Source organism: Rousettus aegyptiacus, unplaced genomic scaffold (assembly GCF_014176215.1).
Source record: "Rousettus aegyptiacus isolate mRouAeg1 unplaced genomic scaffold, mRouAeg1.p scaffold_m13_p_17, whole genome shotgun sequence".
Lineage (NCBI taxonomy): Eukaryota > Metazoa > Chordata > Mammalia > Chiroptera > Pteropodidae > Rousettus > Rousettus aegyptiacus.
This window is the reverse complement of record NW_023416292.1, coordinates 45,756,545-45,770,498: the sequence shown is the minus strand read 5'-3', so window position 1 is coordinate 45,770,498 and position 13,954 is coordinate 45,756,545. Positions and strand designations below refer to the sequence as shown.

Here is a 13,954-nt window from a genome sequence, read left to right as displayed (position 1 = left end):
AAGCCACATCCAGTTGTATCCTTGGCAAGCCCAGTGCTCCTTGCTGAGCAGCTCCAAGACTCACACTGATGGCAGCTGGCCTCTATTTCTGGCAATGCCTCTTGAGGCAATTGTAAACACAGCATCTGTGGATTGTTTGCTAATTCTTAATAGGTGGCCCCAGAGGAGCACAGGTTGAGGCTAAACTTGGCCTGCAGATGAACCCCTCTCAGGACTGTGCCACTGGACACCTACTACACACAGTCATACTAATAAGACTGGGAGACTTAGGAGCTTTGCTTAGTACGTAGAAACAGACACAGGAAGGAAGCCAAAATGGGAAGATAAAGAAGCAGAAACCGTATAAGAGAACAGAACAGAGATTCAGAAATAATGGAGTCAAGCAATGTAACAGATACAGAGTTCGAAACACTGATTATAAAGATATTTAATGATCATAGCAGAAGTGTAGATGAACTCAGTAAGGACTTTAAAAATGAGATAAAAGACATAAAAATGGATATGGAAATTATAAAAGAGAACCAGTCAGAAATGAAGACGACATTATCTGCGAAGAAGAGTACATTAGAGGAAATCAATAGAGTGGATGAAGAAGAGGATTGAACCACCAATGTAGAGGGTTGGGACATCAAGGACATCCAATCAGAATGGAAAGAATAAAGAAGCCAAGACTATAATAATAATTTAGGAAGCCTATGGAACAAAATTAAATGTAAAAAGATTTGTATCATAGGGGTACCTGAAGAAGAGAGAGAACAATAAGTCAAAAGCTATTTGAATAAATAATTATGGAAATCTCCCTCTAATCTGGTGAAAGAAATAGATATACAACAAGAGAAGGCTCAGAGAGTTCCCCCCAAAAATGAACCCACACCAAGACACATCATAATTAAAATGCCAAAGTTTAAATAAAAAAGAGAGAATCTTAAAAGCAGCAACAGAAAGTAATTATTTATCTACAAGAGAGCTCCCATAAGACTGGCAGTCAATTTCTCATAAGAAACTTTGCAGGTCAAAAGGACTTGGCAAAAAATATTCAAAGTGTTGATAATCCGGGATATACAAGCAAGAATAATTTACCCTGAAAAGCTATCATTTAAAGTCGAAGGACAGATAAAGGTCTTTCTAGACAAAAATAGGCTAAAGGAATTCATTAACATCAAGGCAGTATTACAGGAATTGTTAAAGGAGCTTTTTTAAGAAGAAAAAATGTGTATCAAAAACGTAAAGAATGGTAATAGCTACATATTTATCAAGTACTTCAAATGGAAAAGAATTAAGTGCTCCAACCAAAAGATAGTGAAGATGAATGGATAAGCAAACGAGCCCCCTAGCATATGCTTCCTACAAGAGATTCACTTCAGTTTAAAAGACACACAGACTGAAAGGAAAGGGATGGGAAAATATATTGCCTTGATGAACCTAGAGGGTATTGCACTGAATGAAGTAAGTCAGATAAAGACAAATACCACATGATTTCCCACATATGTAAATCTAAAGAACAAAATAAACAACAATAAAAGCAGAAACAAACTTGTAAGTGCAGAGAATATTTTGAGGGCTGCTAGACAGAAAGGGATTTGGGGGGATGGTGAAAAAGGGCAAAGGCATTAAAAAGTACAAATGGATAGTTACAAAATAGACATGGAGATATAACGTGTAGCATAAGGAAAATAGTTAACAATGTTGTAATAAATATGTGAAGGGGACGAGGGATACTAGATTTAGTGGGGCGACCATGAGTGATATATATATATATATATATATATATATATATATATAGTCGCTATGTTGTGCAACTGAAAATAATATTGTATGCCAATCATAATTTTTAAAAAATTATGAAATTGTACAATGTAAATATGAGCAACTAATTGTCTATTTTATTTCTAATAAAACTGGGAAAAAAGTAGCATTATGGACATTTTTATCTCAGCAATTAGATAACCTATTGTAAATTAAACTGATTCCTAGAAAGTTACGAACTACTGAAAAGAGCTCAGAATAAATAGAAAATATAAAAGACGTATAACCAAAAAAAAAAAGATTGAATTAATAATTTAAAAGCTACCAATGAAGAAAATACCAGACCCAGAATTCTTCCTGTGAATTCTACCAAATGTTCAGAGAATTTGTATCAAACCTTCACAAAAAAAGAAAGGGGGAAAATACTTTTCAACACATTATATGAGGTCAGTATTATCCTAATATTAAAACCAGAAAAAAAGACATGAAAAGAAAAGGAAAGTATAAAGTAATCTTTTTGTACCTACAGACACAAAAACCCTCAATATTAGCAAATCAAATGCAGCAATATATAAAAAGGATTGTATACTATGACCATGTGCATTTAAATACATGAATGCAAAATCGCCTCAACAAATAAAAATCAATGTAGTACACCGTATTAATAGAATAAAAGACAAAAACACATGGTAATCTCAATAGATGCAGAAAAAGTATAAAGCCTGTTTATTGCTCTCATGTAGTTCAAACATTTCTAGATCCAAATGCAGTAACTTATTACTCTCATTATAAATTTGAATTATATACCCCACTTCTGCTCCTTTGACAATACTACCACATAGGACATCTAACTTCTCAATTATTCTTTGCTGTCTACTTGACAATAAAACCAACTTGTCCTTTCCAGTGTATTTTTCACCTCAGATGGTATATATTTTCATCAGATGGAAATATGTATAGTTGGATCTTTTCACATTGTTCATTTATGTTGTCATGCTTATGTTTTTCTCTATCTTATTGATCACATAGAATATATTTATAATCGTCATTTTAATGTTATTTACCACTAATTCTCTCATCTCTCTTGGTTTTGGATCTGCTTCTTGAATAGTTTTTCTCCTGCTCATGGAACATATTTCTCCTGCATCTTTACATGTCTAGTATCTTCTAATTAGATGTCAAAAATGCAGATTTTAAGATTTTTGCTGGATCTTGTTATATTCGTTGACTGACTGTACTTTGTTCTGGTGTGATGGCATTTCATGTAAAATCAGTTGAGTTCTTTCAAATCTTCTTTAAGAGCAGCCTTCAAGGTAGTGCTACTTTATTCCCACTACTAAGTCTTTTCACTAATGCCACAGGGAATGTTAACTCTCCCTGTGTTAGCTCTAAATATTGTTGGGTTTATTGCTTCCAGTAGTTCTTTCCATACCCTCTGTAACAGGTAATTTCTTCTCAGAGGTGTGTGAATCATTAATCTGCCAACGACTTGATAGGATCTCTTTGCAGATATTTGGAGCTCTCTCTATTTGCAAATTCCTCTCCAGTTCTCTGCCTTGAAAAATAGCCCTTCATCATCTCTAAACTCCAATCGCTGTCCCAATAACTTAGTAAAATGCTTGACACTTTGGATACCCTTTCTGCTAAAAATTTTAATAACTGAACTTCTAACATTTAGTATTTACATATTTAAAACTTATTTATCTCACATCATCAGGGCCATTTCTTGTATTTGTGTTTTGTGCACTTTTTAAATCTTTAACAAGATATACTAAGACATAGTTATTTGCATAATATAAGTTTCCAGCTGAACTCAGTCAGAGAAAACTTTTTCGGTGGGGAGGCATAAGGGCTCTCAACCTTCATTCTCACTTTTAATACTTTTTAAAACTAAAAGTTAGAATCCTCTTAGGATTTGTTTTTGGGGTCCATATTTCTGTTTTGCACTCTGGACACTGTTTCCGGGTCATAAGATGGAGAAATTGTGTCTTTTCTTTCAGGGACCACTTTTTGTACTGCCTGTTGTCCAAGGTCTGAAAACTTGTTTTGTATAATTTTCCAATGTTTATTTTTTCAAAGTAGGGGTTCAAGTCCAAGTCTAATTTTTATTGATCCATCTTAGTAGGAGCAGAAGTTACTTACCTTATTAATATCCATTAACTTAAATATATAAATATGGATAATATTTTAATTTTAAAAAGTATAGGAAAGTTAACCAAATAAGAAAAAAGGAACATTATTTACAACGTATACAAATATAACTTTCAGCACCTCTTATTTAATAAAAAAAGAACCACTCCTCTTACCTATGTGAGGAGTTTGAGGAAGTAAGTCGTAGATTCAATACTTTGAAAGAAATGTATTTCTTTCACCTCATCTCGTCTGTTGGAACAGTTGCTTAGTAAATAGTTGAAGAAAGAGCGAATAATTGATAGATGCTGACAGATGGCTTTAATTTATTAAATTGATATTAGTTGATTCCTCCACCCCTCAGTTTTCCAATATCTATGCTAAGGCTGCTTTTTCTCATGTAAAACAATATCCTCACAAATCACAAGGATCAATTATCTGAGTTCCTTTGAAGCTGCTCCAACATTTTTCAGATCTACATGTTGGAGGGTATGCGTGATTTGGTATAACAAGACTAAAAGTGTCCAACCTGATAAAACAGAGACACACTCATTCTTTTTCTTTATTCACAGAATGTTGGATCCTCAATACATGTTGTAGGAGAATACACATGTACATACACACACATATTTGATTACATGGAGAGGAACAAGGGAGCACTAATAAATAAAAAGACAAAGTGCAGAGACTATGAAAAGGAAATGATACTTTAAAAAGCTAAAGAGGACTACTTCTACTACAACAGGAGAAAAAAATAGAATAATTGTGGTGTAAGTACATTTGTAAATTCAGTGACAAGGAAAAGGGGAGTTTCAGTTTGCTATCTAATGTTTTTCTCTAAATATGATACTGTATCATCAGATAAGCATTATACTTGGAAGGTGAAAGAAGTTTAGGAAGGGGAGAGTAGCTGATTGTTTTAAGTAGAAATGAACATATGTGCAATAGCTTCTGTATAAAATAGGTTAATTTTTATTAAAATTTGTAACAAATATTTACTAAATGGTTTTTAGTGTCCACAGAGGTTGTTAATTATTATTTTTATAATAATCTAATTCATTATACAGTTTTCTCTAGTAGCATTCAACTGCTAAAGAGAAAGCTTAGTTTAAATTGCTAGTTTGTAGCAGTTAGAGCCTTTCAATGCACCATTTATCTCCTGTTATATTACATTAATTATCATTTTAAAAGGATAAATATTTATAATAAAATTCTGGGGATAGTAATAATCAAAAGGGATGGCTTGACTTTTTCACTGTAGAACCAGAAAAAATATCTTCTCTGTTGAGGGAGAGAAGAGAAGAATGTTTAAGGGAAGAGACCATCTTCAGAATGATCTCTGGATTTGAATAACAACTCCCTCTGTACCTTTTTCTACTCAATTTCATTATAGTGGGTTTCTGTTAAAATGAAGGTAAAAGGAAATTATTGATCAATAGAACACAAGCTTTAAGAATAGCTATAAATAGCATCACTTTTATAGAGGTATCATTGTCACAAAAGTGACTCATAAGAGGTATGTTAGGGGACATGAGAGACTGGACAGAGAACAAAACTACAGCATGACTCAATATCTGAGTGGCACATACAATAGAGGAGACCTTTCAAACATCTCAAAAGATTTTCTAATTCCATGTTATAAAGTAACGTCCAATTTTCCCATAAGCTCTTGCTTTCACCGTTCTGATTGCTATAAAATTGCCTAGATCCTGTTGTAATACAGGTCATTCGTATGACATCATAAATTAATTTGTTTTACTTTACTCATCATGCTTACATTCTTTCTAAGAATGTACTTTGTACAATGAGTGGCTTATTAATTTTTAGGAGTCACAGATGTTGGTAAAGAACATGTATTCTATAATTTTCATGATGCAATGTAGCAGAAGTCAAGTGTGTAGATTTCAAAAAAAAAAATTTATTGGCTAAGTGATTTTATTTTTCGAAGCATCTAAGACAAAAATGGAAAACATCTGACTATATTACCATGACTCTCACAACAAGGCCTTGGTAGGCATTGATATTTAAGCATAGTACTTTTTCTATTGTGTATAAATAAGTATTATAATTCATGTTACCGCTATGAATTGTGTATTTACATAATACATATACTGTTTATCATTCAAGCCTAGAAGAAGTAAAGAAGTAACAAAAAGAGTTAAAGGGAGACAATCAATAGGCTGGATATTATAAATGAGATACAAAAAGAGCTGACGTACTGGTCTCATGTCAAAGGTAAAGATTTAAGGGAACAAATATTAAATAGGAGATTGCCTTAAAGAATAATAGAACTAAACTAAACCAATAAAAATAGGCTTTTATAAAACAGAATCCTTTAGTCCAAAAGGCATAGGAGTCAGAGAAGTGCACACAAGTAATAGAGCTCATAAGTGACAGCAAAGAAACTTAGGCTGTATTAACATGAAATTGACTTCCAAAACAAGAAAGATAATCATCCTAAATCACCTAGAATATTGCACCATTTCTTGGTAACTCATTTGAAAATACTCTTCACAAGATGAAAAATATCTTGAGAATAATTCAGAAAAATGGCTAGGATTTTTATTATTATTAAATTTATTGGAGGTGATATTGATTAATAAAATCAGATAAGTTTCAATTGTACAATTCAAAGATACATCTCATATATATCGCATGGCGTGTTCACCACTCAAAGTCAAATCTTCCATCACAATGCACTTGACCTCCTCTACCCATACCGATTCCTCCACACCTTTTCCTCTGGTAACCACTAAACTGTTATCTGTGTCTATGAGCTTTTTTGTTTGTTAATGCTTGTTCATTTGTTTTCAGTTTTTACCCCACATGTAAGTAAAATTATATGGTTCTCAAATCTTTCCATATGATCTATTTTGTTTAGCATATTCTCAAGATCCATTTCTGTTTTCACAAATGGCACTACTCCATCTTTTCTTATGGCTGAGTAGTATTCCATTGTATAGATATACCGTGTATTCTTTATTCAATCATCTGTTGGAGGACACTTCAGTTGTTTCCATATCTTGGCCACCATGAATAATGCTTCAATGAACATCAGGGTGCATTTTTTACAAGTAATTTTTTTTTTCAAATTTGGGGTCTAGATATCCAGAAGAGAGTTTGCTGGGTCATATGGTAAATCTAGTTTAATTTTTTAGGAACTGCCATACTGTTTTCCATAGTGGCTATACTAATTTGCATTCATGTAAATGAGGGTTTCATATGTTTGAGGGTTTCTTTCTTCCTACAACCTCTGCAACATTTGTTGTTGCTTGACCTTTTGATGTTAGCTATTCCAACAGACGTGAGATGGTATTTCATTGTGGTTTTGATTTCCATTTCCCTTATTGCTAGTAAAGTTGAGCATCTTTTCACTTGTCTCTTAGCCATTTGTATGATTTATTTGGAAATGTGTCTATTCAGTTTCTCTGCCCATTTTTTAATTAGATTGTTTGATTTATTGTTGAGTTGTATGAGTTCTTTATATATTTTGGATATTAGCTCCTTATTGAAGACATTATTTGTAAATATCTTTTCCTATTTACTCAATTGCCTCTTTGTTTTGTTGGTGGTTTCTTTTCTGTTTGAAAGCTTTTTAGGTCGATATAAAATACTTAGATATAAACTTAACAAAGGATGCAAAGGACCTACACATTGAAAACTATGACATTATTAAAAAAAATTGAAGAAAGAAATTAAAAGATATTCTTTTAATAGATTGAAATAATCAACATAATTAAAATGGCCATATTACCCAAAACAACATACAGATTTAATGAAATCCTCATAAAAAATCCAATGGCATTTTTTAAAGAAATAGAGCAAAAAATCATTAGATTCGTATGAACTCACAAAAGTCCCAAATAACCAAAGCAAGTCTGAGAAAAAGGAACATAGACAAAGGTATCACATTGTCTGACTTCAACTTATATTACAAAGTGACAATAAATCAAAACAGCATGGTATTGGCAGAAAAACAGAGACACAGACCAATGAGACAAAACTGAGAGCCCGGAAATAAGCTCACATATATATGGCAAATAATTTTCAATGAAGAAGCCAAAAAACAGACAATGGAGAAAAGAAAACCTCTTCAATAAATGGAACTGGAAAAATTGGAAAGCCACATGCAAAAGAATGAAACTAGACTGCTATCTGTCACCATAAACCAAAATGAACTCAAAATAATCAAAAACCTAAATAAAAGACCTGAAACAATAAATTGCATAGAAGAAAACATAGGTACTAAACTCATGGACCTTAGTTTTAGAGAGGACTTTATGAATTTGACCACAAGGTGAAGGGAGGTAGAAGCAAAAGTAGATGAATGGGATTATATCAGTGATGATCAGGATTTTGAGGGATTTGTGAACTCTGATACTTCATAAAGATCAAAGGACTCATCAGCTGGCTTAAAGGTGTTTTTAAAAAAATATACATTATCCATCTTCAAATATTTAAATTGCTGTTGTAAGTCAAATATTAATTACAAGCTATTCATCTCCAGAGACAAGAAATAGAACCAAAAGGAGAAAAATATGTAAAGGTAAAACCTTAGAACACTCAGAGATGTTCAACAGTCATATGTCTTTCTATTTAGCAGTCAGAGACTGTAATATTGCAGGTGAGTCTCTTGCAATGACACAACAATTGTCAATGATAGCTAGGGTCCTTTCCAACTCTAGCAGCTCATGGTTATATTACTAATTCTTAATTAGATTTATTTAATTTTTTCCATTTTTAAAAAGAGCCCTGCCAAGATATTTTAAATCAATAAGAATTTTTGATAGCCGAACCTTTTATACTGAATTACCATTGACAATAGGTTACTTATTCTTCATGGAAAAGACTGAAATCTTTCTTAATTAAGTATGCAAAAAAATCAAAATATCTATTTGTACAAGCTTAAAGGTATTTGATACTTGGACCTGATTAACAATTAACCCAAGTTTAAAGCTGCACTCCAACAAAACCCACCAAATAGAGGAACTTGCACCATGAGGCTGTAAAGACAACAGTATCATCAACATTATATTTTTCCCTACGTCCTCAGAAAGGGCATTTTCATTGATGTGAAGTATTCTCATTATAGAGCCTTATGATAAAATCCTCGCCTGCCAATCACTTTTTTAATGGCCGTCTGAACAGCTTTGTTCCTGAGGCTATATACCATGGGAGTGAACAATGGAGTCACAATTATGGGTCACTGTCATAAGTCTATCCTTGCTGGATGAATATTTATTTGGATGATGGTCACAGGAGGCAAAAAGGAAGCACAGCCATAGTGGACAGCAACTACAGTTAGATAGGAGGCACAAGTGGAGAAAGCTTTTCACTTGCCTTTGGCTGATGGGATCCTCAGGATAGTTGAACAATAATGATGAAAGAGATGCAAATGAAAATCAGGGAAACTATGAGGGCTAGAACTCTACCAATGAAGATGGCCAGTTCACTGATATAGATATCAGTACAGGCAAGCTGGATAACTAGTGAGATGTCACATAAATAGTGGTTGATCTTCTATGGGCCATAGAAAGGGAGTTCGAAGGCTAAGAGGGAGCCCATCAATGAGAAAATAAAATGAACCACAGCACAAGTGGCTGTCAGTTGTCTACATACCTGCCAGCTGATAAAGATAGTGTACTGAAGTGGATGACAAATGGCAATATAGTGGTCATAACCCATGACTCCAGTAGCATGCAATTAGTGACAGCAAAACCAAGAAAGGAGAACCTAGGAATGGCACAGTTAATACATGAAATTGTTCTCAGCAGAGACAACAGATTGATGAGCATCTTGGGCAGGATGATGAAAGTGTAGCATGTCTCAGAAGAGGACAGTATCCCCAGAAAGAAGTTGATATGTGGAGGTTACTATTTAGGTAGATTACAGTGACAATAGTGATGTCCCCATTCAGGATAATCAGATATAAGCAGAGAAAAATAGCAAATAAAATGGTGTGGATTGCTCCAAGGTTGGAGAATTCCAGCAGCAGGAACTCTGTCACAGAGAAATTAGCTTGGTCGACTAGATCTCTGAGATTGACCTGCAGAAAATAGGAATGAAGAAAAAGATTATTTACTCTAAAAGATGCGTAGTCAGTCCCACTATGGATTGAGGAACAATAAATAGGAGAAGGGGGAAAACAAATACCAATAAGAAACGCCCTATCAATCATATCAATTTTTGGAATTGTTTAAAAAAACTCAAATTATATTTGTTTTCAGTGACATTTCTGCATCTCTTATAGTTTTTAAGTTTAGATAACTTTTTGCAGTTTAAAAAATTTTCCAATCCCATCTGATCTCGGAAGCTGAGCAAGGTCAGGCCTGGTTAGTACTTGGATAGGAGACCACCTAGAAAGACCAGGTGCTAAAGGCATAAAAAAAATAAGGGATTGTAAACTGACAAGGCTCTTGCAATTTGTGAGGTCAACCAAAGTTTGCTTCGCCTAAAAATATTACTAAATAAATAAATAAAGTTTTTTTATTTTTTATTTTCTTCAATTATAGTTTACATACAATATTATATTAATTTCAGGTGCATAACATGGCGATTAGACATTTATATAACTTGTGAAGTGATGACCCTGATAAATCCAGTACCCATCTGACATTATACATAATTATTACAATACTGTTGACTCTATTCCTCATGTTATACTCTATATACCCATGACTATTGGATGAACTTAGAGGGTATTGTGCTGAGTGGAGTAAGACAGAGAACAAGGTAAGCAATGGAAACAAGCTCAGAGACACCTAGAGCATTTTGATGGTTGTCATATTGAAAGCTGGAGGGGATAGTAAAGGGGAGGGGAGGGGATTAAAAGGTATGAAAGTCTAGGTAATTTTTTCACACTGACTTCTTTGAATAGCAATCAAAGAGTGAATATATCTGAAAACTTTCCGTGTAACCCTAGCTCTGTCACCTATTATCTGCGTAATTCTCTATGCTTCAGTTTTTTTTCATCTCCCAAGTTTCTTATGAAAATTAAAGTATTTAGTAGAGCATTATACATTATAAACTTTTAATAAATGTCAGCTTTTGCTAAATATATTAATTTTCAGGAAATGGGTACCAGTTTTTATTCAGTTTCCTTTTGAATGTATTTTAAGCATATTTCTGCCTAAGGTTTTATAATTTATTTTTAAACCCTATTATATTATTTTCACAAGATGACTGAATTAATATTTAGACCAAACTTCTATTTGTGTATATGTTTGTGACAATATTGTTGACTTTAGCTCATCCTTTCACCTAATTAATTCATTGCTTATTAGACTTGAATGTCACATTAAACTATTCTCTGGTGACAACCGGAGAATAGTTTAATGTGACATTCAAGAATGGAAGTTGAATTCTTGACAAAAAGTATTAAGTATCTGCCCTTTCTCTTATACATGGAAGACTTCCTAAAGGAATTAGTTTTTCAGATATGGGAGTCAGTTCCATGAGTTCTGGGGAGCATGATTTTTGGCATTTGTTTGAAGTCATTCCTGTGCCTATTACAGTTCAGTTGGTGACACCCATTTTATTTTGTATTTTATTTCATTATTTTATTTTATTTTATCATTTTATTTTATTTCCCATTAAGCACTACACTATTCTCTACTTTTTGAAGCTACCATTTATATTCGTGTCTTTCTTTCCTCACATTCTCTCCTTTCAAGTAGACTAAAGTTCATGGGATAATTAGAACATATCTAAAATTGTCATTGGTGACTGGCACTTCTCTATTAGTACATCTAGACTCAATTTTCCATAGAAAATAACTCAAAAGAGACTCTCTAATGCACAGCTATTAGAATTCAGTGAAATCCAAAAATCTTTTAATCAAACGAGATTCAAAAATTAATATAACTACAATCATTTCTATTATATTTCTTTCTACTATTGACATCTCAATGTCCCAAACTTTATTCCTGCTACCTCTGCTGTGAATTCTGAGTATCTCCCAAAGTATCACTAAAAAATTTTGTTTTGTCTCTTATTAGTTATGGCTCCAACATGCTGGTTTATATTTATACTTTTTAAAACTCCAGGGAGCCATTATAGTAACATTAGCTTTGGCACAGTTCCAATTCTTCTTTCAATAAGTAAAGAGGATGAACATATCATGGACCCTAAATCTCACAGGTCCAATAGGAGAAAAAGGGAACAGGAAAAAAACTGGTATTGACAATTAGTTGGCAATTAGTCCCAGGTTGTTTGGTAGCTCATTAGAAGCTGAAGGCTGTTGCAAATTAAGAAACGAAAAGTGATAGATAAAGGTGGTCAAATCTACGGTGACAGAAGGAAATTTGACTTTGGGTGGTGAACACGCAATGCAATATACATATGATGTATCACTGAATTATACATTTGAAACCTATATAATTCTATTAATCAATGTAACCCCAATAAATTTAATAAAAAAAGAAATGAATGTGGAAAACCAATACCATAGGAGGTAATGCAAAGCTTTCTTTTCTGAGATCTTTTATGTGAGGGAGAAACCCTTTTCTTCCTTGGGCTTCACCAAGACGAAGACTTGCTTTATCATTGCAAAATAAGAAACAAAGTTCTTTCTTTTACTTTAGGTTCATCTGAATCATGAAGATGTATTTTCTGCACTGAGGAGAGGTGCATAGGGATGCAGCGTGAGGGATGGGGACTTGGAAGAAGTGCAGCAAAGAGCAGATTTGAGGATAAAGAAAGTTGTGTAGTTTTTAGGTATAGTTAACAGAAATGATGCTCTACTTTTTCTTAGATTCCTAGAGATGAAACCTTGTAGATAAGATCCTAGAAACCTAATAATCCCCAATCTTTTCTGCAATTTTCTGACGGTTCAACCCAAGACAAATAAGAGGGACTGTGGTATTGAAGAAAAACTGATTAAATGTCTGCCCTACATTTGTCTCCAGTGTTGTCCTATCCTGTATCTCAGATGAGGTTAAAAGTGAAGTTTTCTGAAAATGGTTATTCTTCCTTCTCAGTGAGATAATATGAAAACAATCCACTGACTCTCCTCTCCCTCCGAGTTATGGATAACTCATAAAGCGATTTCAAAAAGGATTAAAAACACCTGGCAATGAGGTCTTCTTCCAATTGACTCTCTTTGCTGTAGATCAGTGGCTTCCAGCAGAGACGTTTCTATTAGCAATTCCCAGCATTTGCCCTCAGTGCAGCAGAAACTCCTGAATGAGATGATTCCTAACTCAGAGGTTTTTTCTTTCAATTTATATCATTTTCAAAGGCTACCAACAAAAATCTGAAAGAAGCTACTACTACTTTCAGCAATTTTCAAATGTGTACAACAGTTCTAATAGCTGCTGAATTCCTGGGTTTCTTAGACATTTGGTTTGCTCAGGGTATCTTCCTAAACAAAAGTTTCTCCACAGGGTGTTGGCCAAGTCCTCAGCCTTGATACTGCACAACTCTTTGAAAATATCTGTTCAAATAAATCTAAAAATTACTGTAATCAGTCACATTTCTAGAATCATTTATTGACAATTGTGAACTCAGAAACTGGCTCTCTCCTCATTCTCATGTACTTGAAAAAACTTTTCGGGAAGAAAAATAGTCATTCCTCTTTACTAGAATTTAAACTCAGGTTTTCAATAAATGTAGTATGAAACATATTTCAGTATCCCAATATGGTTCATTCGTGAAAACAAAGAAATAGCTCTGGGTATCTTTTAATTCCATATTCAGAGAAAAGTATACTAACAAAACTGAAATTGAAACTCTTTGTCTCCAGGAAAGTTTTATCTGTAAATACTGTGTACCACCTCTATTGACTTCATCCTCAAACCACCAGAACCACACTACTCTAAAACTGGCTTTTTTGGAGTAAGCAGCTGACCCTCCCAAGTATACCATATGCTTAATACAAAATATAGACTTCAATTATGTTTTCTAGCAATTACTATAATGAATCAATTCTAATTTCTATATTTACATTCTTTAGAATTCTGTGAGACAAAAGCTGTCAAGAATCTTTATTTTCACCACTCTTCTCTCTACCCTAGATTAAGGAAGAGAAAAAATATATATACATATGCATTTTATTAAAGTAAAAGAAAGAGACATTAAG

The 13,954-nt window shown here is 33.4% G+C and overlaps 2 pseudogenes; both read right to left on the bottom strand.

The window, feature by feature from the left end:
* The window catches only part of LOC107502714, an 80,241-nt pseudogene that overhangs the window by 48,425 nt on the left and 17,862 nt on the right, over positions 1–13,954 (bottom strand).
* LOC107499734 lies at positions 8,088–10,221 on the bottom strand (annotated as a pseudogene).